The sequence below is a fragment of the Schistocerca piceifrons genome, chromosome 1, assembly GCF_021461385.2.
Source record: "Schistocerca piceifrons isolate TAMUIC-IGC-003096 chromosome 1, iqSchPice1.1, whole genome shotgun sequence".
Classification (NCBI taxonomy): domain Eukaryota; kingdom Metazoa; phylum Arthropoda; class Insecta; order Orthoptera; family Acrididae; genus Schistocerca; species Schistocerca piceifrons.
Window position 1 is genome coordinate 581,727,541 of NC_060138.1, and position 24,574 is coordinate 581,752,114.

Consider the following 24,574-nt stretch of genomic DNA (forward strand, 5'->3'; position numbering starts at 1 on the left):
GGAGGTAAAATACACCTTGATATACCAGACAGAAAAAGAAAATTAGGTAGAGAAAATGGTTCAAATGGCTCTGAGCACTATGGGACTTAACATCTATGGTCATCAGTCCCCTAGAACTTAGAACTACTTAAACCTAACTAACCTAAGGACATCACACAACACCCAGTCATCACGAGGCAGAGAAAATCCCTGACCCCGCCGGGAATCGAACCTGGGCGTAATTAGGTAGAAAATTCACAAGTAGACAGTTGGTCTCACGAGAGGAAAAGAGCCCATTCCGAACTAATGAAAGTAGTATGGGCGCAAGGAAAAGTAAAAACTCAAAAAATGTCCTTTGCTGTACATCGCATTGTCCAACAGGGTTAAAACGTGAATAATAATAATAATAATAATAATAATAATAATAAAGGTCCGCGTCACCTTCCATTTTTAACCAGACATAACGTCTGAGACAAGAAAGAAATAATAATAATAATAAGCTTTTCAAAGTTGATGACAGCTGTTTGTTTATGAATAATCTTTTTAAAGTAGTAGACACGACCGAGCAAAAGGTCATTGTCGCTATAGTGGGGAAAAAATACTGTCGCAAATTGTAAGTCTTCTTAACATCAGCGGTCTAGTGCATTAATGATTATTTGGTAAATAAGAATTATATACGGTAGCTATAAATTCCGTATATATCGGTTTTATACTCTAAGTGCATGTGATTGTCTCGTTCATATTCACGTACCCATTGTAATCATAAGCAGGCAACTACGCCAGCGCTGATCTTTATTGTAGGTGCTGTGAATGAAATTGCATCTCACGTGCATGACTGATGCGAGGAAGTTTAATAAGATAGTAGATAAATATTTTCTGCTGTAACAGACAGGCAGTGAAAGCGAGAAACACATTTATCATTTTACTCACAATGACAAGAAGCCTCGTAATATATCATAACCATTTTCCTCTAATATTCCTCTTTACCTCATATTAAAGTATAAATGACACAGTGCAAGAAAAATGGTAAAGTTCACCACATACCCTGCCTCAGCTGAGCAACAGGTAACTGTGTTTGCTACTTACAATGTATAACACGAACACTAAATTGTTTAAAACGATTCCAAAGGGACCTTCTACAAAACACAGTTGCAGGTCTTTGTAAGATTTCTTGCAAATGTTTCGATCTAATTTCAATTTCTCATTGAAATTTTTCGGTTATTATTTCATGCAAGAAGCTAGACTGTTTGAACAATTAGGTATTATCTGGCCTCCACTCCTATTTATGGAACTTGGCTCTTCAGTATAGAAGATCTGACATTTATTCGAAATGTGTTTCGCCGTAGTCAGCCTGTTATGAGCTACATTGCGGATTCTCGTTTCATTTCTTTGATTTTCTTCAAGAACCTTATTGCTGTCCTGCATTAAAGCAACAGGGACCGCTAGTAAACCACTTCGCTGTCACAGCTTAAAGCAGTCATAAAACTGCTTCAACATCACTATTGGGGTCGTACTAGAACTACGAAAGATTTACGAAGTAATGGTATAAAACAAACGCTCATTCTTATGATTGATGGTTCCTGCTGATTTTCTGAAGAAATATGGCTTGATTTGACCAAAAAGTTAACTCTAAATTTCTTGTGATTTTTTATGAAGTGCGTATTGATTTTAAGTATTACATTCTGTTGCTTAGTATAACTTATTTTGCGGTAATCTAATGCGTTTGCTGCTAGCTATATATTCTAAAGACTGTATGAATTTGACCTCATCTGCGAAATACTTTCTCTGCTTTTTGACTCGGTATCAAGAAGGTAATTGTTGACTGGCTTCATACCTTTCTGCTGTAAACGTAAGAAGCTTTCACTGACTGTGAAATATCTGCTATCCGTAGCACCTCGCAGCTGCTGGGCTTAAGAGTTTGTAGCCGTAGCCCTGCAAGATGTGCAGGAGTACAGCTGCCAGACCGCCGTGCGAACTGCAGGCATCTTTCGCAGCTCCGTTGTTTCGGCGAATAGGCTTTCTTTTATAACAGGACGAAACGAGACACCGTGGTGTTATACGCTCTGCCTCCCGCCATAAAATTTTATCATCTTCGCCGCGAAATGCGTGATGCTAAGCAGAATACGTAAAGAGTGGATGCAAACATATTTTCCTCTTTTCTGTTTCATATATTTTTATTGTTTGACTCTGTTTTCTCTCCTGCATCTTGGGCCTGCGATGATACATATGAGAAATTTCTATTTTTTTTCGCTTTTGCTCTTTAGATTTTTCTCGTTTCAAATAGGCTGCGAAAGAATTGAAATGCAAATTATATTATCGCAGTCACTATGCCATTTCAAGTCTTAGGCTATAAGCTGTCGTAAGCAGCATTTTGTTTGATCGAGAAATCATGCAGTAAAGTTCCAATAGATTCCTATAAATAACATATTGCATGTAAATCCTATGCAAATTTTGTATCCAAATACGTTACGACGTATTTTCAAAATGGTAAATTCTACCCACAAATCTAGTTTTAAAATTTTGTCGGTGGGTGCTGAATACTGTTTACTTGAAAATGGATTGCACTAAACGTCAGTTACCATTGACTTACCACTGTTTCCTTGCTGGGCGAGATATACAAACATTACGTAACTATGGTATTTCAAGTAGTATGTGAAAGAAACGTTTGGAAACCAGTCTTGTTTCACATACAACTTGAAAGGCCATATCTACGTGCAGTAATCGCTCCTGGATATCTGATGATTTATAAATTCCGGAACGCGTCATATGAACAATAAAGTCATTCCTTCCCTGCTGTTTAATTTTTGCCATTTGCGACCACGTGAAAGAAATGTTAAAATGTGTGTGAGAACTTATGCGACTTAACTGCTACGGTCATCATTCCCTAAGCTTACACACTACTTAACCTAAATTATACTAAGGACAAACACACACACACACACACACACACACACACACACACACACACACACACACACACACACCCATGCCCGAGGGAGGACTCGAACCCCTGCCGGGACCAGCCGCACGGTCCACGACTGCAGCGCCTTAGACCCCTCGTGCGACCAAGTCAGCCTTAATGGAGAATTACTGATTGCTTTAATTTCAAGTTTGACGGTGGATAACAAGTGGCAAAAGAAATATTTTTTCTTGAGATATAATTACAAATTAACATTTTTCAGATTTTTCCTTTACTTTTACTGCGAAACCTTACTTCTTGACACATTTCATCATTGTATATGAACCGGAATTGCCCTATACGTTCTGATGAGTGCATCAGCGAGTATCAAAATAAGTGACATAAATGCCGTACCATTTCATTCCACTGAATGAGTAGAATATATTTTTTACACCGCCAAGCGTCCATATACCTCAGTATGTTCAGTATGTGACATAAATTTCAACTTAATACGTCTACTCGCGCCTGAGAAAAAATCTTTGTAACAGTCGGGCAGATAGGTAGACTGATGGACAGACGGACAACAAATCGATCGTATAAGGATTCCGTTTCTACCGTTTAAGGAATGGAAACATAAAATGAACAATGAACAACAAGAAAGGAAATTAGGACACGCTTGATATCAAAATTGGAATGTATGAGCGACAGACGAAGCGAAAATTTATTTTACCTATTAATTCGAAACTTCCTGGCAGATTAAAACTGTGTGCCGGACCGAGACTCGAACTCGGGACCTTTGCCTTTCGCGGGCAAGTGCTCCAGTCTCGGTCCGGCACACAGTTTTAATCTGCCAGGAAGTTTCATATCAGCGAACACTTCGCTGCAGAGTGAACATCTCATTCTGGAAACATCCCCCAGGCTGTGGCTAAGCCATGTCTCCGCAATATCCTTTCTTTCAGGAGTGCTAGTTCTGCAAGGTTCGCAGGAGAGCTTCTGTAAAGTTTGGAAGGTAGGAGACGAGGTACTGGCAGAAGTAAAGCTGTGCGGACGGGGCGTGAGTCGTGCTTGGGTAGCTCAGTTGGTAGAGCACTTGCCCGCGAAATGCAAAGGTCCAGAGTTCGAGTCTCGGTCCGGCACACAGTTTTAATCTGCCAGGAAGTTTCATATCAGCGCACACTCCGCTGCAGAGCGAACATCTCATTCTGGACATATTAATTTGTTTGGTTGGGACCGACAGCCTCAACGAATTTTGAGAATGAAAACGTTGTCCAAGTAGGCTGTATTCTTTTCATTTTCCATACAATTGGCCAATTTCAATCGTAGGTCATTTTAATTATTCTAATTTTTATCAGCGTCCTACAAGACTTCTGCCAGACGTCATTCACTTTTCGCGCTGCTCTTTGCGTTGTTTATCCTTAAGCCATATTAAGTACTAAACTGACAATCAAAAACAATCTTACTGAGTAGTTCTTCTCATTCAGCCTTACTATCGGAACTGCTGTGTAGTCTGCAGACCGTATCATTGATATCTGTTCCTTTTGTGCTTTCATTTCTGTTCTGAAAAAGTCGTTATAAACCACGTCCCTCACTGTTTAGCGGTAGGTTTATTACGGCAGGCAAAGTCTCGTCGCAGAATGTGTTATTCAAATTCGGGTTCAAGCGTTTCGTCGTAAAACGAGTAGACAGAATTCGCGTATCCCGAACCGTAATGCACAAAGTGCTACAAGTAAGCGCATTCGTCATGTTAATGAGGAAGAGATAAGCAAGTCGCCGGCGCGTTCTCATTAGACGGGCTGCGCGCCGCCCACGGCGCTACTGTGTTGTAATGTAGCAGTCATACAGGTTTTACGACGGCGACGGCTTTATGGCACTTGTAATGTCGGCGGCCTGCAGGCGGCTCCGGATTAAGTGCTGCGCCACAGCGCCGAGCAGCGCAAACCAGATTTACGGCGCCGGGGCGCCTCCCACCGCGTCGCGAAATAAAACACACCCGGGGGGCGGGGGACACTTGCTGGCTCTACACAGTGGCGGCGGTCGAGGCGTCGCGAGACTCCAGGGTCACGGGACCACAGTGCTGCGTCTGGTGCCTGGCGTAAGGGGCCACCGCGAAAGTTTTGACAAGTGTGAGATCTGAACAGCATACAAACGTTTTCATAACTCTGTTTTATAAGGGTACGGAAGAAACAGTATGTACACTTGTATTCATGCGAATAGCTTTTTATTTGGTTTAAACGCTCGTAACGCACAGGGGTAGGGAACAAATGCGGGAATAACGCGAGAAATACATGCTTGGACATATACAGGGTGGTCCATTGATCGTGACCGGGCCAAATATGTCACGAAATAAGCGTCAAACGAAAAAACTACAAAGAACGAAACTTGTGTAGCTTGAAGGGGAAAACCAGATGGCGCGCTATGGTTGGCCCTCTAGATGGCGCTGCCATAGGTCAAACGGATATCAACTGCGTTTTTTTAAATAGGAACCCTCATTTTTTATTACATATTCGTATAGTACGTAAAGAAATATGGATGTTTTAGCTGGACCACTTTTTTCGCTTTGTGATAGATGGCGCTGTAATAGTTACAAACGTATGACTACGTGGTATCACGTAACATTCCGCCAGTGCGGACGGTATTTGCTTCGTGATACACTACCCGTGTTAAAATGGACCGTTTATCAATTGTGGAAAAGGTCGATATCGTGTTGATGTATGGCTCTTGTGATCAAAATTCCCAACGGGCGTGTGCTATGTATGCTGCTCGGTATCCTGAACGACATCATCCAAGTGTCCGGACCGTTCGCCGGATAATTACGTTATTTAAGGAAACAGGAAGTGTTCAGCCACATGCGAAACATCAACCACGACCTGCAACAAATGATGATACCCAAGTAGGCGCTTTAGCTGCTGTCGCGGCTAATCCGCACATCAGTAGCAGTCAAATTGCGCGACAATTGGGAATCTCAAAAACGTCGGTGTTGAGAATGCTACGTCATCATCTATTGCACCCGTCCCATATTTCTATGCACCAGGATTTGCATGGTGACGACTCTGAACGTCGTGTACAGTTCTGCCACTGGGCACAAGAGAAATTACGGGACGATGACAGATTTTTGCACGCGTTCTATTTAGCGACGAAGCGTCATTCACCAACAGCAGTAACGTAAACCGGCATAATATGCACTGTTCGGCAACGGAAAATCCACGATGGCTACGACAAGTGGAACATCAGCGACCTTGGCGGGTTAATGTATGGTGCGGCATTAAGGGAGGAAGTATAATTGGCCCCCATTTCATCGATGTCAATGTAAATGGTGCAATGTATGCTGATTTCCTGCGTAATGTTCTACCGATGTCACTACAAGATGTTTCACGGCATGACAGAATGGCGATGTAATTCCAACATGATGGATGTCCGGCGGTTGAAGGGGTATTGAATAGCATATTTCATGACAGGTGGATTGGTCGTCGAAGCACCATACCATGGTCCACACGTTCACCGGATCGATCTGACGTCCCCGGATTTCTTTCTGTGGGGAAAGTTGAAAGATATTTGCTATCGTGATCCGCCGACAACGCCTGACAATATGCGTCAGCGCATTGTCAATGCATGTGCGAAAATTACGGAAGGTGAACTATTCGCTGTTGAGAAGAGTGTCGTTACACGTATTGCCAAATGCATTGAGGTTGACGGACATCATTTTGAGCATTTATTGCATTAATGTGGTATTTACAGGTAATCACGCTGTAACAGCATGCGTTCTCAGAAATGATAAGTTCACAAAGGTACATGTATCACATTGGAAGAACCGAAATAAAATGTTCAAACGTACCTATGTTCTGTATTTTAAGTTTAAAAACCTACCTGTTACCAACTGTTAGTCTGAAATTCTGAGCCATATGTTTGTGACTATTACAGCGCCATCTATCACAAAGCGATGTACTACACGAATATGTAATAAAAAATGGGGGTTCCTATTTAAAAAAACGCAGTTGATATCCGTTTGACCTATGACAGTGCCATCTAGCGGGCCAACCATAGCGCCCTTTGGTTTCCCTCTTCAAGCTAGACAAGTTTCGTTGTTTGTAGTTTATTCGTTTGACGCTTATTTCGCGAGATATTTGGCCCGGTCACGATCAATGGACCACTCTGTATACGGAGGCTAGCCAAGGTTTCAGGTTGCGCTGTTGTGTTTCATCACGGACGACACCTATCCGATGTCCCCAATGCATTGCAGGTGCCAGTCGTGGTCAAAACAGTGTTCTTTGTGGTCCTAAGTGCATTATATCGGAGATAAGTGAATGCGTCCGTGGACAGGATGTTGTTATTCGTATAGCGGGAGTTTCCGTAGCCTAGATAGCCAAAATGTCTGGTATATGAAGAGGCACCTCGTCGAAAATTTATACCGCTTACAGGGAAAGCGGGAAAACATCATCCGCTAACTCAAAGTGCGGACGAAAGTGTCTGTTGGGTTATCATGTCAGAAGGTCATTGAAGAGGATTGCAACGAAAAATAGAGCACGTCAGCTGCAAAAGTGATTGCAGAACCGATTGTTCAATTGTGTGTGAAATCTTGTGGGACTTAGCTGCTAAGGTCATCAGTCCCTAAGCTTACACACTACTTAACCTAAATTATCCTAAGGACAATCTTACACACCCATGCCCGAGGGAGGACTCGAACCTCCGCCGGGACCAGCCGCACAGGCCATGACTGTAGCGCCTCAGACCGCTCGACTAATCCCACGCGGCACAGAGCCTATTGTCCCACTCACGAATCCTGTCAGCACCAAAACAACACGAATGGAATCCCCATAGGTAGGGATCTCCATAGGCAGGGACTTGTAGAACGAGTGGGGCTCCAAAGCCACTCATCAGTGGTGCAAATGCCCGTAATAAAAGAACCTAGTGCCAAAGTCATAAAACCTGGACTATGGAGAAACAGAAGAAAGTCATTTGGTCGGACGACTCTTCTTTCACATGGTTTCCAACTTCTGGCCGAGTTTACTTCCCAAGAATGGGGATTCTGTAATGATTCGGGGAGCATTATCGTGGTATTCCATTAGTCCCTAGTTACTCTGCAAGCCCGCATTACTGCCAAAGATTATGTGGGCATTCTGGCAGTTACATCCCATGGTACAATCTTTATTTCATAGTGTTGATGCTGTGCTTCAGGACGAAAGATCCCTGTTCACACAACTCGCATCGTCCAGGACTGGTTTAAGGAGCAGGAGAATGAATTTTCGCATCTACCATGGCCACCACAGTCACCATATCTCATTATTATTGAGCCTTTGTGGTCGGCTTTGAACAGAAAGGTGCGCGATCGATATCCATCCCATTTCATCACCGTTGCCTGAGCTTGCCAATATTGTACAGGAAGATTGGCATAAATTTCGTTGAAAACCGTACAGGACCTGCATTTATGCATTCTGAGAAGATAGGAAGCTGTTCTGAATGCCATCGGTTTCCTACAGCGTATTAGGCCTGCTAATGTATTGGGTTTCTGGTGCTTCTATATTTTTGTTCACTTCTGCACATTGATGAGCGAAAACATTACGAACCACCGCAAGATCGAATCCCTACTGTTGGCGTTGCACGTACGTGACGCAGTAAGGAAAGTATATAAGGGGAACAGAGACGAATGGGGAATCATTCTGCAAAACCCCGTGGAGTGTGGATATGAAATCGTTCCCTTTGCAAACATCAGTGCCCACCTATCGGCGGTGCTGATGCATATTCTCACCAGTCTGCTGTGGCGATATGTCGGCCATGCATGGACGCATGTGAAGAAACAGAATATCGCTGGTCAGGACTCGGACACCGTGAAGATCCATCCATTATCTGACCTCAGAGTCCTCAACGTCTAAGACCAGCGACCTTTTACCTTCCACATCCAAACCAAGGGTGTCGGTTTCCATGTGTTCCTGCTCCCGACTCTGCTGGTTCCGCCGTTCCGATCGCAACTGCCAATCAGGAAATAGGTTGCTGTTTCCGCCAAGAGCATGAAAACTGCCACGCTTAATAAATTCCCACCAAAGAATGTCTCCAGACACGGGCCAGTCAGGGAACATTTTCCTCGCCCGTTTGCTCTAGAAATTCCCGTCTGATGTCAGTAGGCGACACGTCTGAATTTCCAGAAGCCTAACCCACTTGACGGGAACCTCGCGTGGCTTCTCTTCCAACCACTTAGACCGGGACATTCCAAGACTTCTGATTTCTCACCACAGATTACTAGGTGGCAGCCAGCACTTTAGACTACCGCCGTCTGCCTTCTACAAAGCCGAACCGCGCCGAATACGGCGAACCTCGTCTTAGCTTGTCAGGTGCCTCTTTGAACGCGTAAACTGGAACGAAGCCTCTGAACGCCGTATGGATCTCCTGCCGCTCTCTGTGTTCTGTGGAAACTGGGTGGTTCTCGCACATTCTTAGAATAGCCCAAACAGACAATCACTGCAATTTCATAAATTATATTCCCTCGCATTTAACAACGTCATTGGATTCAAAAATTGTTCAAATGGCTCTGAGCACTATGGGACTTAATTTCTGAGGTCATCAGTCCCCTAGAGCTTAGAACTACTTCAACCTAACTAACCTAAGGACATCACACATCCATGCCCGAGGCAGGATTCGAACCTGCGACCGTAGTGGTCGCGCGCTTCCAGACTGGAGCGCCTAGAACCGTCGTTGGATTTTTATCATGATGGAGCAAAATTTCCTGCCTATCGCCAGTTGTGATAAGGGGCAGATGAGTTAAGTATATTCCAGCGACATGGGAAAATCCACTGAAATAAGCGACTTCGACTAAGAGGAGAGTGTCTTGGCTCTGCGCCTGAGAAAGTGCGTCTCGGAAAGCGGGGTAGCTGCTTGAGCATTTCGCGTGTTGCTGACCTCAGTATCCATGGAAAGTGACCGAAGGACGAAACCACGAGAAAGCGACAAAGTGTTGGACGTCCACGGCTCGTCTCAGAGCGTGGAGGTCGAAGGGTTGCCCGCTCTGTAAAGCTGAATAGGCAACTGTAGCAGATTTGGCGATAGAGTACAATGCAGGTGCAGGCGCAAGTGTTTCGGAACTCGCCGTTCAGCCCACATTGTTGGATTTCAAGCCTCGCAGCACACAACCTCCAAGAGTTTCCTTGTTGACCCAATGACATAGTCATTCCCATTTGCAATAGACACAGAGTCAAAGACATCAGATAAAGGGCGTTTCTTGTTACACCAGTTCGATGGTCGTCTCCGGATAATCCGTCACCGAGGCGAAAGCCTGCTCGAAAAGCGCACTGCGCCGCTGACGCAGACCGATGCGGGCAGTGTTGTGCAAACAGGGACATTCAACTGGTCAACAAGGACTACAGACATTGAGATATGGTGACGGTTGTAACTGCGGACCACCCACAGCCCTTCGTGTTGATGGCTGTCCGTGTTACAAGGTCAAAATCGTGCTAATGAGCTCGTTGGCGTAGTGGTTAACATACTGGACTCGCATTCGGGAGGGCGACAGTTCAAATTCACGTCACATCCGGCCATCCAGATTTACGTTTTCCTTGATATCCCTGTATCGCTCCAGGCAAATGCCGGGATGGCTCCTTTGAAAGGACACGGTCGACATGCTTTACCACCCTTGAAGCATTCAGAGCTTGTGCTCCGTCTCTAATGACCTCGATGTCAATAGGACGCTAAACTCTGATTTTTTTAAACTCGTGCTGCAGCGGTTTGGGGGACTTGATAGTAATGGCTTATCGACCAAATTCGCCTCGTTTGACTCCGATGGAAAACGTTTGGGACGCTATCGGGCGCCAGTGTCGCGTTCAGAAACCACCGGCCAGTAATTTACGGTAATTGCATGACCTGTATACCTGTGCCAGGTACCGCCGGAAACATGTTGATCACTTTTCGAAACCATGCCAAGCAGGATCGCTGCTGTATTGTACTCCAAAGGTGGACCAACACGATATTAAGCAAGTGGTCGCAAAGTGTTTGCTCGTCCGCGTGTCATTTGCTGGATATGCCTGTTAGCCGCGTGTTTTACTGTTATTTTCGCCAAGACCAATTTCCCGTATCATGGCGTGATGCTAAGCCGGTCTGTGGCTGGCTTAAGAGATAGTGAATTTTTTCTCACCAGTCGAACAGAAACTTACGAACCTCTTTACAGAAAGCAGCAGAGAAAGCGGACAGGAAGTGGCGAAATAAATGAAATTTCTGCATTCAGCTGCTTTTTACTGACTGACAGAAAGACAGGGATGTAAAATACACTACCTCAAAAACATGAAGCTAGAAGGGGATGAGGAAACGAAATGGTGCTTTACGAATTGAAAGAGTGTGTAATGTTATTTCAGTGATCACCAAATCGATTCACTTCCTCTCTGAGTACTTGGCAGTTTGAGCCCACTGGCAGTACGAGCCCACTTACCAATATGACATTCGCTTCCCTTCTGGCCTGCGAATGGTATCATCGAGCCGTTGTAGACTCTCCTGAGAGAAGCTGGTCCACAGCTGTAGTAAGTGGTGTTGGTATCTTGCGACGGAGTTGACGTTCGATCTGGTCACGCACCTTTTGTTGGGCCTCAGGTGAACCCTAACATGACGCAAAAAGCTAGTAGAGACACGTGCCATGTGTGTGTGTGCATTCTTCGTGGAAAAATGGCGGCACGATACTGCCACATGCCAACGACTTTGCTGTGGTGGTAACACTGGTTCGTCAGAACACCGAAGTGCTGTCGAGCGTGGCTAGCACTTGCATGCCTGATCGTCCGGATCCACCAAGCGCTGTTGGCAAGTGGGGTGCACTCAGCCTTTGTCGGGCCAATTGAGTAGCTACTTGATAGAGAAGTAGCGGCTCCGGTCACGCAAACTGACAACGGCTGGGAGAGTGGCGTGCTGACCACAAGGCCTTCCATATGCTCATCCAGTGATGCCTGTCCGGTGAAGATGACAGGGCGGTCGATCGTTAGCGTTTGACGTTTCGGAGCATGTTCAGATGGGGGCACAGAGAGAGAAAGAGAGAGAGATACTGTCACATTACAGTTAACACATGAGGCTGCAGGATGTCTGTGACTTACCGTTGTGCCGTCAGAGTTCTCTCTGTCACTACCAGCTGCGACGTGGTGTCATACCCGATGGCCCCCATACCATGACGCCAGGAGTAGCACCGCTGTGGCCCTCCGACACATTGGAAGAACGGGACCTCACCACGGGTCGACGCTATACTGGCCAACGTTCGTAATCCGTAATAGTGCAGGAGGAAGAGGAGATTAGTCTTTAACGTCAACGAGGTCATTAGAGACGGAGCACAACATCGGATTAGGGAAAGAAAATAGGCCGTGCCCTTTCAAAGGAACTATCCCGGAATTTGTCTGAAGTAATTTTAAGGAAATCAAGGAAAACTTAAATCAGGATGACCGGATGCGGGTTTGAACCGACGTCCTCCCGAATGCGAGGCCAGTGTGCTAACCACTGCGCCACCTCGCTCTGTGTGATAGTGCGCAACAGCGGTTCATCACTGAACACAATGCGGCGCCATTCAACAACCGTCCGTGCTTCTCGATCAGGTGTCACTCCGAACGCAACCGTCTGTGTTGTGTTGTTAACAGCAGCCTACGTATGGGATGATAGTACCCGGGTCTGGCTGCTGCTAGTGTCCGATCAGTGGTGCGAGATGATACAGAATGTGGCAGCGAGCCCATTACTTTTTCTCGAACGGCAGACGCAGACGTGATGGGGCGATATGCTTGGTGCAGGGTACGGCGGCCCTCCCTTGTACTAGTCAGATGACGAGTATGTCTGCCCACATGTTCGCATGTTGTTCAACATCGGGCCGCTGTCACATGCAAATTCCCCGCAAATACGGCTGTTGCACGATTCGACCAGCCGCCAAAATGGAGACCCCAATGATTTCTTTCAGAATCTGCTAGGTGCTAATAACGCTGTCTCCCACGAGTACGCGACACCCCCCGGTCCTTCACAATCATCATTCTAGTTCTAACAGAGTTTATGCCCCATTAGACCTGGTAACAGAAAATGGTTCAAATGGCTCTGAGCACTATGGGACTTAACATCTGAGGTCATCAGTCCCCTAGACGTACAACTACTTAATCCTAACTAACCTAAGTACGTCACACACATCCATCCCCGAGGCAGGATTCGAACCTGCGACCGCAGCGGTCGCGCGGTTCCGGACTGAAGCGCCTAGAACCGCTCAACCACACCGGCCGGCGCCTGGTAACAAGCTAAACACGAACAGCACTAACGTAATCTGGTGGCTGTTCTGCTTTGCCCGGAGAACTACAACTCCAATTGTTTACATATCCGCCGATGGTGGGTGCATGTTCGAAGTTTCACTGTCATCCGAGGACGTCTTTCTGGCGCTTCACTTCTTTTGACAGGCACTGTAATTTGGCAGAGCAGTTTGGAGCTCACGAAACTGAGGAGTCGATCGGCAGACCTCGTAATCGTAAGACTCAATTAACAGGTTGTGTGGGGACGGAGATGATGTTTAGAAGTGTTGAGTGTAGAAAATTAGGAGTCCGTCGGCCTTTGTGATCAAGGATATTTTGGCTATTGTGGAAAGCTTTGAATGAAATCGTGAGTGCGTTTCCATGCGTGGCAGTGGAGTTAGAAATCTGCATTTACAAATATCACCTTGCTGTGTGTGGCGGAGGGTACTTTTAGTGCTATTGTCACGTCCTCCTTTCCTGTTCCAGTCGCGAATAATTCGCGGGAAGAACGACTGGCGGGAAGTCTCCGCGTCGGCTGCAGTCTCTCTAATTTCATATTCGTGGTCTTTTTGTGAGATATCTAGGAAGAAGCAATACATTTTGGTTCTAGGAACTCACGCTCTCAGAACTTTAACTCTGAGCCACACCGTGATGCAGAACGCCTCACGCAATATCTGTCGCTGGAGTTGGATGATCACCTTCGTGGCGCTTTCGTGCTTACTAAACGAACCTCTAACGAAACGCGCTGCTCCTCTTGGGATCTTCTCTGTTTCCTCTGTCAGTTCTGTATGATACTGACCCCATACTGATGAGTAATGCAATATTCAAATACGATTCGAATGATTGTTTTGTAGGGTGCTTCCATTGTTGATGGAGTGCACTTCCTGAGGAGTCTACCAATGAATCCGAGTTTGGCATCTGCTTTTCCTGTGATTAGTTTTATGTGGTCCTTCTGTTTGAAATCGCTTCTTACTAGTGTTTTATGGACGGCACTTTTTCCAGTGATTGTCTGCAGTCGCTTAATCATACAATAATGGTGCTTTCTGTCTATGTATAGGCATTACGTTATATTTGTTTATGTTGAGGACAAACTGGCATTACCTTCACCAGGGTCGAACCTCTGTACGTCTTCTTATTGACAACTGCTATTGTGTAGTGTTTGTGGAGGAGGTCATCGGTGGGGGTTGCTAGAAAGCAGTTGGAGACGGCGTAATGACTCTTTTACGTGTACTTCTCCCAGTTTTCCTATCTAGTGAATCTGAGAGACCTTCCTAATTAAACTGATTATTACAGTGGATTTGTTAATGGCTTAGGAGTGGTAGTGACTATTTTAACCCCAAGTGATTTGATAGTGTAGCAAATACAGAAATTAATTCGAGTCCTTCAGTAAATATTTTCGAGTAAACTTGTGCTGCAGTATCTCGCGTAATTTCTCTCACGTGCACCAAATTGGAGCCATGGTCGCGGTTAAACTTCGCGCGATCCCACGATAGCGCCGAGGACGCAATAATGGAACGTTCCACGCTGTGAGCTCACTGGTAGGCGTTAAATGTTGTACCTTAAAAATATAATCTTTACTTATGAATGACAAGCCCATTGACCGTACATACTGATACAACGACTAAAAAAAATCACAATATTTGCAGATGTCAGAAATGCGCTTGAAAGTGTCATTGCCGCATTGTACAGATGGTCGAGTGAAGTGTAGGAAGGTAGAGCAGATGATACTATATATGGAGTTTGAGATACACGTAGAATAATAAGAGTGCACTTATTGTGAACAACAATAAGAAACACTCAGCACTCAGTAAACATTCAAATTATCAAAAAATTATAACAATTAAAAAGTCAAGAAAGTCCTCAAGTCGCATCGCTGTATGGAAGTGCTTTATTCGCAAATACGTTTCACGTCAGCGTTGACACATCTTCAGGTATATAATGGCTATATTTTCATAATGTAGATGCACATTATCGAAGTCCCAGCGCCGCGCGGGATTAGCCGAGCGGTCTCAGGCACTGCAGTCATGGACTGGGCGGCTGGTCCCGGCGGAGGTTCGAGTCCTCCCTCGGGCATGGGTGTGTGTGTTTGTCCTTAGGGTAATTTAGATTAAGTAGTGTGTAAGCTTAGAGACTGATGACCTTAGCAGTTAAGTCCCACAATATTGGACACACATTTGAACATTTTGAAGTCCCAGCATTAGGGAAGTTTTCCACGTTAAGACTCAAACCACATTGGTGGGCTGTCCTAATAAAACTGATTGCACCAGAAACATGTTTGTCAAAAGTGTATAAAGCATGACTGCTGAATGAACCAGGCCTAACAACTCCCCATAGGATATATTACAGGACTGAGTAGACGCCAGCTGTATGAAAATCATGTAAGTAAAATTTAAAATTCTGTGGAATATGCGTGCATTAGTCGTATTGCTAAAAGATCGATATGGCGAAAGCAACCCGTGGAGGCTAGCAATACACTCGTATTACATTTCACAACGTCTGTGATTTATGATTGCCCTCCCCAGAAAGTTATTTGTAATTCATTTATTGCGCTCTACGGAGTACATTGGTATCCAATCAACTTTCTGGCGGAAAGGTGGCGGGAGGAGGGGGGAGGGGGAATGAGAGGAAGGTCAATCACGGCCGAGAAACATTGTGAATAACAATAAGAAATACTCAGCAGTCAACAACCATTCAAATTGTCATAAAAATTTAAACAGTTAAAGAAGTCAAGAATGGTGAGGTGTTCCAAAAGTGAATATTTGTGTGAAGGTGCTTCATTCGCAACTATCGGTTTCACATCAGCACAGACGCATCTTCACGTTTATTTGCCAAGAATAGAACTCACTATGTAAAATTTTGTGAAATGATGGAAATGTGAAACCACAGACAGTTTTGGCATTCAACAGAAAACAAAAAATAATGACGCATACTTATATTTGGGTTTTTCCTTCTTTCTATGCCTTTCTGCTTCGGCAGTCAAGATTTATGCACTTTCGACAAACATCTTTTGGTACTCTTTTGTACTCTGTTTTATTATGACAGCCCATCATTATAGTTGGCCTCTTAACGTGGATACCTTCCCGAATGCTTGGTCTTCGTAACTGTCCACCTTAACATAACTCCGTCCTAACAGGCCTCGGTAGGCCCGACGGTACTGACGGACCGCGATCAGCCTCGGCCGTAGGCGTCACTGGATGCAGGCATTGAGGGTCATGAGGTCAACACACCGCTCTCCAGGCCGTTTTCTGTTTTCGTGACCGGAGCCGCCACTTTTCAATCAAGCAGCTCCTCAATTTGCCTCGCAAGGGCTGAGTGCACCCCGCTTACCAACAGCGCTCTGCAGATTGGAGGGTCACCCATCCAAGCGCTAGCCAAGCCGGACTGCGCTTAACTTCGGTGATCTGACGGGAACCGATGTTACCACTGCGGCAAGGTCGCTGGTAATCAATGAAATTGTCCACCTACATTATGAAAATATAACCATTTTACACCTCTGTACAGATGTTAAACTGATAGTTGAGAACAAAGCTCCTTCATGCAGCTATTCGGTTGTCGGGAACGCCGCATCATTCTTGACGCTTTTAATCGTTATAATTTTTGTGATAGTTTAAATGGTTAACGACTATGGATAGCTTTTTCACCTTATTTTCACTAGAATCCTCAAGGAAAGGAGGACTTATCTGATTGGAAGAAAGTGTTATTTCAAGGACGAATGTGCAAGAAGAGAGACCACAGCCAGGCGCAACACCAAATCCCGAGGTATCAACACAGAGAGAGAGAGAGAGAGAGAGAGAGAGTGATTCATAAACGTCTTTGTGTATACTGACGCGGGAAGCCAGTGCCTACCTCTTCTGATTGGTTCTTGAAAGAATGCTGAACTAGGAGTAATAGTTTTAACTATCATAAAAAATGAAATTCCGTAATTAATTGTTTACTTGTCTGCAAGTAACTGCCCTTAATCTTTGTACACAATGAAATCTTCACGCTACAATACCGTAACTCCCCGCTAGAGGAGGGAAATCAATACGTCATGGCACAGTGATAACGAGGAATATTGTTTAGTAACACATCTTCAGCAAAAGAGGAAAATTTACATCTGTGTCAAGACAATCCGAACGACTGAAGTCAATTGGATTGGAGCTGCAACTTAAAGAAGTCGTCCCACGTTACTGTTGGATAAGTAGTCCCAAAAAATAAGTAGTCATTACAAAAATTTCTCCTGGCTACTCCGACAGGCCCTCAAATATTTGCAGAATCTGCGTCGGCCACGGATTCAGGGACGCAGTCCTAAGCTGAGAAACACAAGATGTGTTAGCACTGATCTTGCTACACTCGGGAGCTATAGAAACTGTGATTCATCTATTCCCATTATTCGCCTCGGTGACAAAAGTCATGGGATACTTCCTAATGGCATGTCGGACCTCCTTCTGCGCGTTGCAGTGCAGCAGTTCGTCCATACTGTACCTATTGCCGTCCATAATTGCGAAAATATTTGTTGGTGCTCGATTTTGTGCATGAACTGACCTCTCGATTATGTCACATAAATATTCGATGAGATTCATGTCGAGCAATTTAGGTGCCCAAATCATTCGCTCGAATTGTCCAAAATGTTCTTTAAACCAATCGCGAACAGCTGCGGCCCGGTTCCATCGTTGTTTGGTGACACGAAGTCCATGAACGGCTGCAAATGATCTCAAAGTAGGCGAATATAAACATTCTCAGTCAATGATAGGTTCATTTGGACCAGAGGATCCAGTCTATTCCAAGTAAACACAGCCCACACCATTATGGGGCCACTACCAGCGTGAACAGTACCTTGTTGACAACTTGTGGCATCGTAGGGTCTGCGCCACGCTCGAACCATACCATCAGCTCTTACCAGCTGAAATTGGGACTCATCTGACCAGGCAACGGTTTTCCAGTCGTCTAGGGTCCAACCGATATGGTCAAGAACCCAAAAGATCCGCTGCAAGCAATGTCACGTTGTTAGCAAAGGCGAACGCGTCCTTCGTCTGCTGCTATAGCCCATCAACGCCAAATTTTGCCACTCTGTCCTAACCAATATGTTCCTCGTACGTCCGAAATTGATTTCTGTGGTTATTTCACGCAGCGTTGCTTGTCTGTTAGCAGTGATAACTCTATGCAAACCCCGCTGCTCTCAGTTATTAAGTGAGAGCCGTCGGCCACTGCGTTGTCCATGGTGAGAAGTAATGCTTGAAATCCGATTTTTTCGGCACACTCTTAACACTGTGTATCTCGAAATACTGAATTCCCTAACGATTTCCGAAATGTAATGTCCCTTACGTCTAACTCCAACTGTTATTCCGCGTTCGAGTTCAGTTAATTTCCGTTGCGTGACCATAATCAATCACATCGGAAACCTTCTCACGCGAATCACCTGAGTACAAATGTCAGCTCCTCCAGTGCATCGCCATTTTATACCTTGTTTACCCGATACTATCGCCATCTGTTCTTGTGCATATCGCTATGTCATGTCACCTCTGTGTATCTGTGTGTTTCCATATGCCAGTGTATGGCGTCCCACTTGCTTGCAACGCCGCTACTTGTGGGTAGGAGCGGGAACGCACTGGCGAACAAAGCTGTGTGACGCCCACGAGCCAGCTGCGAGTTCCTTTGTGCTGCCAGCAAATGCTCCGGCTCACTGGCTATGGCGCACAGTGAGAGAGAGAGAGAGAGAGAGAGAGAGAAAGGGGGGGGGGGGGTAGAGAGAGAACGTAGAAAGTTGAGGAAGGAAATATTAGAACTATTGGAACAGATTTGTGATGCCGCGCGGAGAGAATAGGAGTGAATGAGTTACGAGGAGTTGAAGGACAGTACCGAACAAGTGAGGAAACGCATAGATTTTCATGAACAATTTGTTTTCATTTCCTACCAAGCGAGGTTGCGTAGTGATTAACGCACTATACCTGCAGTCGGGAGGAGAAGGGCCCACATCCCTCCCCGGCCACCGATATGTAGTTTTCCCGCGTTTTCCCTAAATCGTTTAGGCAGATGCTGTGAATGTCACCTTGATAAGGACATGGCTGGTTTCCATCCTAGTTCAGTCAGTGTTTGCTCGACGTCTCCCATCATCTTGTCGTCGATATACCGGGTGATTCATCTAAGCGGTTCTCGTCAGGTATTTCCTGAACCGTTTAATATACCGTAATTCTGTTTTCACTTAAGTCAAGTACGCAAAGCCCTAAACGAATGACGTTCAGTCTATTTTCGTAGCTACATTTATCACAGAGGTTTCGGTACCAACTTAGTTTTTTTAACTGAAGCTGTAGTAATTTCTACTGTTAGTATCATAGTACTACAACGGACGAAATGAAAAGCGTTTCAATCTTCAAATTTCGATTGGTAATTTAGACGAAATTCGTTTGTGTTGAAACCGATATCAGTAACTGTCTTACGCAGGAGTTCGTGTTGTCAGCAACATGGAGCGCTCCAGCTTGAGGCAGCTAAAAGAATCTACTTACGGTAGAAATAATTGTAATTTGGAACTGATTACAAGTGAATAGGCGGAGATAACTAGCGAAAGGCAGAGGATGTGGCATTTAATGATGACTCACCAGTTACCTAGGGTACCAGTTCTGGTTTTATTTCTACCAGAGTCTAGAACTTCCTCACAGTTCATTTGGATAAGCATAATTAATATCTCAGATGTTCTGAAAATATTTTACACTACTGGCCATTAAAATTGCTACACCACGAAGATGACGTTCTACAGACGCGAAATTTAACCGGCAGGAAGAAGATGCTGTGGTATGCAAAAGATTAGCTTTTCAGAGCATTCACACAAGGTTGGCGCCGGTGGCGACACCTACAACGTGCTGACATGAGAAAAGTTTCCAACCCATTTCTCATACACAAACAGCAGTTGACCGGCGTTGCCTGGTGAAACGTTGTTGTGATGCCTCGTGTAAGGAGGAGAAATGCGCACCATCTCGTTTCCGACTTTGATAAAGGTCGGATTGTAGCCTATTGCGATTGCGGTTCGTCGTATCGCGACATTGCTGTTCGCGTTGGTCGAGATACAATGACTGTTAGCAGAATACGGAATCGGTGGGTTCAGGAAGGTAATACGGAACGCCGTGCTGGATCCCAACGGCCTCGTATCACTAGCAGTCGAGATGACAAGCATCTTATCCGAACGGCTGTAACGGATCGTGCAGCCACGTCTCGATCTCTGAGTCAACAGACGGGAACATTTGCAAGACAACAACGATCTGCACGATCAGTTCGACGACTTTTACAGCAGCATGGACTATCAGCTCGGAGACTATGGCTGCGGTTTCCCTTGACGCTGCATCACAGACAGGAGCGCCTGCGATGGTGTACTCAACGACGAACCTGGGTGCACGAATGGCAAAACGTCATTTTTTTTCGGATGAATCCAGGTTCTGTTTACAGCACCATGATTGTCGCATCCATGTTTGGCGACATCGCAGTGAATGCACATTGGAAGCGTGTATTCGTCATCGCCATACTGGCGTATCACCCGGCGTGATGGTATGGGGTGCCATTGGTTACACGTCTCGGTCACCTCTTGTTCGCATTGACGGCAGTTTGAACAGTGGACGTTACATTTCAGATGTGTTACGACCCGTGACTCTACCCTTCATTCGTTCCCTGCGAAACCCTACATTTCAGGAGGATTATGCATGACCGCATGTTGCAGGTCGTGTACGGGCCCTTCTGGATACAGAAAATGTTCGACTGGCTCGTCACAATACCCCAGTCACTACTCTTGATGAACTGTGGTATCGTATTGAAGCTGCATAGGCAGCTGTACCTGTACGCGCCATCCAAGCTCTGTTTGACTCAATGCCCAGGCGTATCAAGGCCGTTATTACGGCCAGAGGTGGTTGTTCTGGGTACTGATTTCTCAGGATATATGCACCCAAATTGCATGAAAATGTAATCACATGTCAGTTCTAGTATAATATATTTGTCCAACGAATACCTGTTTATTATATGCATTTCTTCTTGGTGTAGCAATTTTAATGGCCAGTAGTGTATATAAACAGGTTACTTGGATCAGCCCGTACAGTCACCGTAATATGTCTTCCTCCCTAGTTCATTTCAAGGTTCGTACGATCCACACTACCATGCAGTAGCGTTTCCAGCTAGAAGCGTCTGTTTCGTCCAGGCCACATTGGAGTTTTTGACTGTGAGCATTTGTTTCACTGGGAGCCCGAAATTATCTCAGTTTTCGCAAGTAACATGGGGCTACTATGATTCCTTTTCTCCTGAAGTACATCGATTTCTCGTTGGTTGCACACGTATAGTGTCTATATGTTCGAGTGATATCTCTTTGGATGGAATGTTCTAGTTGCATTCTTGTCTTTGGTCCCTCTACTAAACAGCATGGACGCGGTGCTCTTGAGTTTCGTAACGAAACAGTCTGAAATTACGTTGTCCAGCCACATTAATGTAACTACCTGCAAAAGCCTGAATAACCACATTTTGCATTGCGAGACGTGCAAGAAGAGTCTCTCAATCCGGAAGGTACCGATGGGTGTGTGGAGCCGTGGTGACTCCATTGCCGAGGCTAGCTGCGCTAGGTTTCTCGGTTGAGGATACACGGCGCGAACACCACGGTGGCCTCATAGATTATTAATTGGGTTTGTATCCATGGAGTTTGGTTGCCAGGGCAGTGAGGTAAACTCATGCCAGTGCTCTTCGGACGAGGCGCTTACACTATGAGCTGTGTGGCACGTTGCTTTGTCCTGATCGTAGACACCATCGTGCCGAGGAAAAAAACCTTCATGTACGAGTGGACATGGATTCCGAGGATACATGTTTTGATCCATTTTGCCTTCCAGAATGGCGAGATCAACTAGGAAATGCTGCGAAACATTACCAAGGCCATAATGCTCCCTCCTCCGGCAGGCATCCTCCCCACAATTGTTGCATGGTGTTTGCTTTCAGAAGTTACACACCATACATGCCAACGGCCATCTGTCCGATGGAGCATAAAATGTAATTAATCTGAAAAGTCCACGTGTCGCTGATCAGTGGAGGTCCAGCAGGGGTACTGACATGCAAATTCCAGCCTTCGTCGCCGATGAAGAGCAGTCAGAATGGGCGCATGAACTAGGCACTTACTGCGGAGGTCCATACGCAGCAAGGTTCGCTGAACGTTTGTTGAGAAGACGCTGTTGGTGTCCCCTTGGTTCATCTGGCCGGTCAGTTACTCAACAGTTGCACGTCTCCTCCTAGCCCGTACACATCTCCGCAGCCGTCGTTCGACTCTGGCAACTATGGCCCAAGGTGCAACACAGTTGCCTCGGAGCCTGTCTTGGACAGCGTCATTTTACCATGCACGGTACACCTTATTCACGACGGTCGCGAACAGTTTGCAGACTTAGCCGTTTCGGAAATGATTCCACCTTTGGACTGAGAGTCAATGATTATGCCAATATGGACGTCAGATATTATTAAATCGTTCCGTTTCCGCATTCCTGGCAGATTAAAACTGTGTGCCGGACCGAGACTTTCGCGGGCAAGTGCTCTATCAACTAAGCTACCCAAGCACAACTCACGCCCCGTCCTCACAGCTGTACTTCTGCCAGTATCCCGCCTCCTACATTGCAAACTTTACAGAAGCTCTCCTGCGAACCTTCCAGAACTAGCACTCCTGAAAGAAAGGATATTACGGAGATATGGCTTAGCTACAGCCTGGGGGCCGTTTCCAGAATGAGATTTTCACTCTGCAGCGGAGTGTGCGCTGATATGAAACTTCCTGGCAGATTAAAACTGTGTGCCGGACCGAGACTCGAACTCGGAACCTTTGCCTTTCGCGGGCAAGTGCTCTACCAACTGAGCTACCCAAGCACGATTCACGCCCCGTCCTCACAGCTTTACCACTGCCAGTATCTCGCCTCCTACTTTCCAAACTTTACAGAAGCTCTCCTGCGAACCTGGCAGAACTAGCACTCCTGAAAGAAAGGATATTGCGGAGACATGGCTTAGCTACAGCCTGGGGGACGTTTCCAGAATGAGATTTTCACTCTGCGGCGGAGTGTGCGCTCATATGATTCGCAGGAGAGCTTCTGTAAAGTTTGGAAGGTAGGAGGCGAGATACTGGCAGAAGTAAAGCTGAGAGGACAGGGCGTGAGTCGTGTTTGGGTAGCTCAGTTGGTAGAGCACTTGCCCGCGAAAAGCAAAGGTCCCGAGTTCGAGTCTCGGTCCAACACACAGTTTTAATCTGCCAGGAAGTTTCATAGGAAATAATATTTAACTGCGCATGTAAAGTTATGCACTTCGAAACGATTCTATAGCGAAAGTATATTCATGTTTTGGGACAGACATGTGGATCTACCATTGACTACTATAGGATATTACTACATTCCACAAATGCTTTTCCGTCCCTACAGTTCCCAAAAGATAATCTCCCAGTGGCAGATACATTTATTGCTTTGTTTGGTTTACTTATTTCAGACAAAGTTATTACGGTTTGTCTTTAATGTTAATCCCTTGATTTCCTCCAAGGGCAGCTACAAGCAGATTTTTTAAATTCCTATTTCACACTTCACTGGGGTTATCAAAGTGTATGTTTGATGATACGAGCAGTGCAGTGTTGTGCTACACTTCAGAAGAAAATACTTGCTTAATATACTCAAATACTAAGAAATTTCATCGAATAGTAGAGAGGATTAGAATAACGAACAAAGACGGCTGGCTATACTGCACCGCAAGTAGTTTCAAAATGCACCATGTTCCGTTCAGTCAAACAGTTTACTTTCTAGGGATCAGAAATCATTCATGAGATATCGTAACAAAAAATAAAGGGCCTCAAGGTAAGCTTTTAAGCTGGTCCTTGTCTGTAAAGTGTTACAACGCTGTAGATGCTGTACCCGCCTTTGTCGCGCAACAGCAAGAACTCGACCGCTAAGGAGCGGACTTTCATTTCATGGCCGATTACTGTTAAGCTTTTATTGAGGCGCGTCGTGGGAACAGCCCGTAAAGTCGGTTTATTGACAGTAATCTCTGAGGGCCGCCTCACATAAGAGCGGATGCGTGCAGTAGAACAAGCTGCCGCCATCAACATCGGTGCTGCCGTCCGTCTTGTCGGCGGAACAAAGACTTTGACATGATCTCTGTTCACTGTGCAATGATTGTCAGCTGCGTACCCGTTTAGTTGCTTTCTAGACGCTTCAGAAAAAGGCGTGTACCACGCGCTACATCACCTAAGTTGCACAATTCATCCTTTGCCTCTCATTCAGTAAGGCTTGCGTCATTAAGTGTTTTTGTAAACTGAGCCGTCGATTTGTCTAGACATTGGAAGTGTGCCTATGGAATTTAATTCTCTTCGAACACACAATCGGCGAGATTTGTTTGCTCATAAGACGTCACGAAGGACGTTTGGACCTTACGCAAACCAAGATGTCTAACATAATCGTCCTGGAAAAGTTGAATTAAGAGTTTTCTTCAGGAGTGTAAACTATACATTCCGTTATACTTTTAGTATGACATG

At 45.4% G+C, this 24,574-nt stretch overlaps 1 long non-coding RNA gene and 1 other non-coding gene across 2 annotated transcripts in view; both read left to right on the forward strand.

Moving 5' to 3' along the window:
* Window positions 1–24,574, forward strand: part of LOC124804925 — a 443,647-nt gene that overhangs the window by 27,396 nt on the left and 391,677 nt on the right. The window lies entirely within an intron of this gene.
* Trnar-gcg lies at window positions 23,221–23,295 on the forward strand. Its single transcript has one exon. It is a non-coding gene; the product is annotated as a tRNA-Arg (tRNA).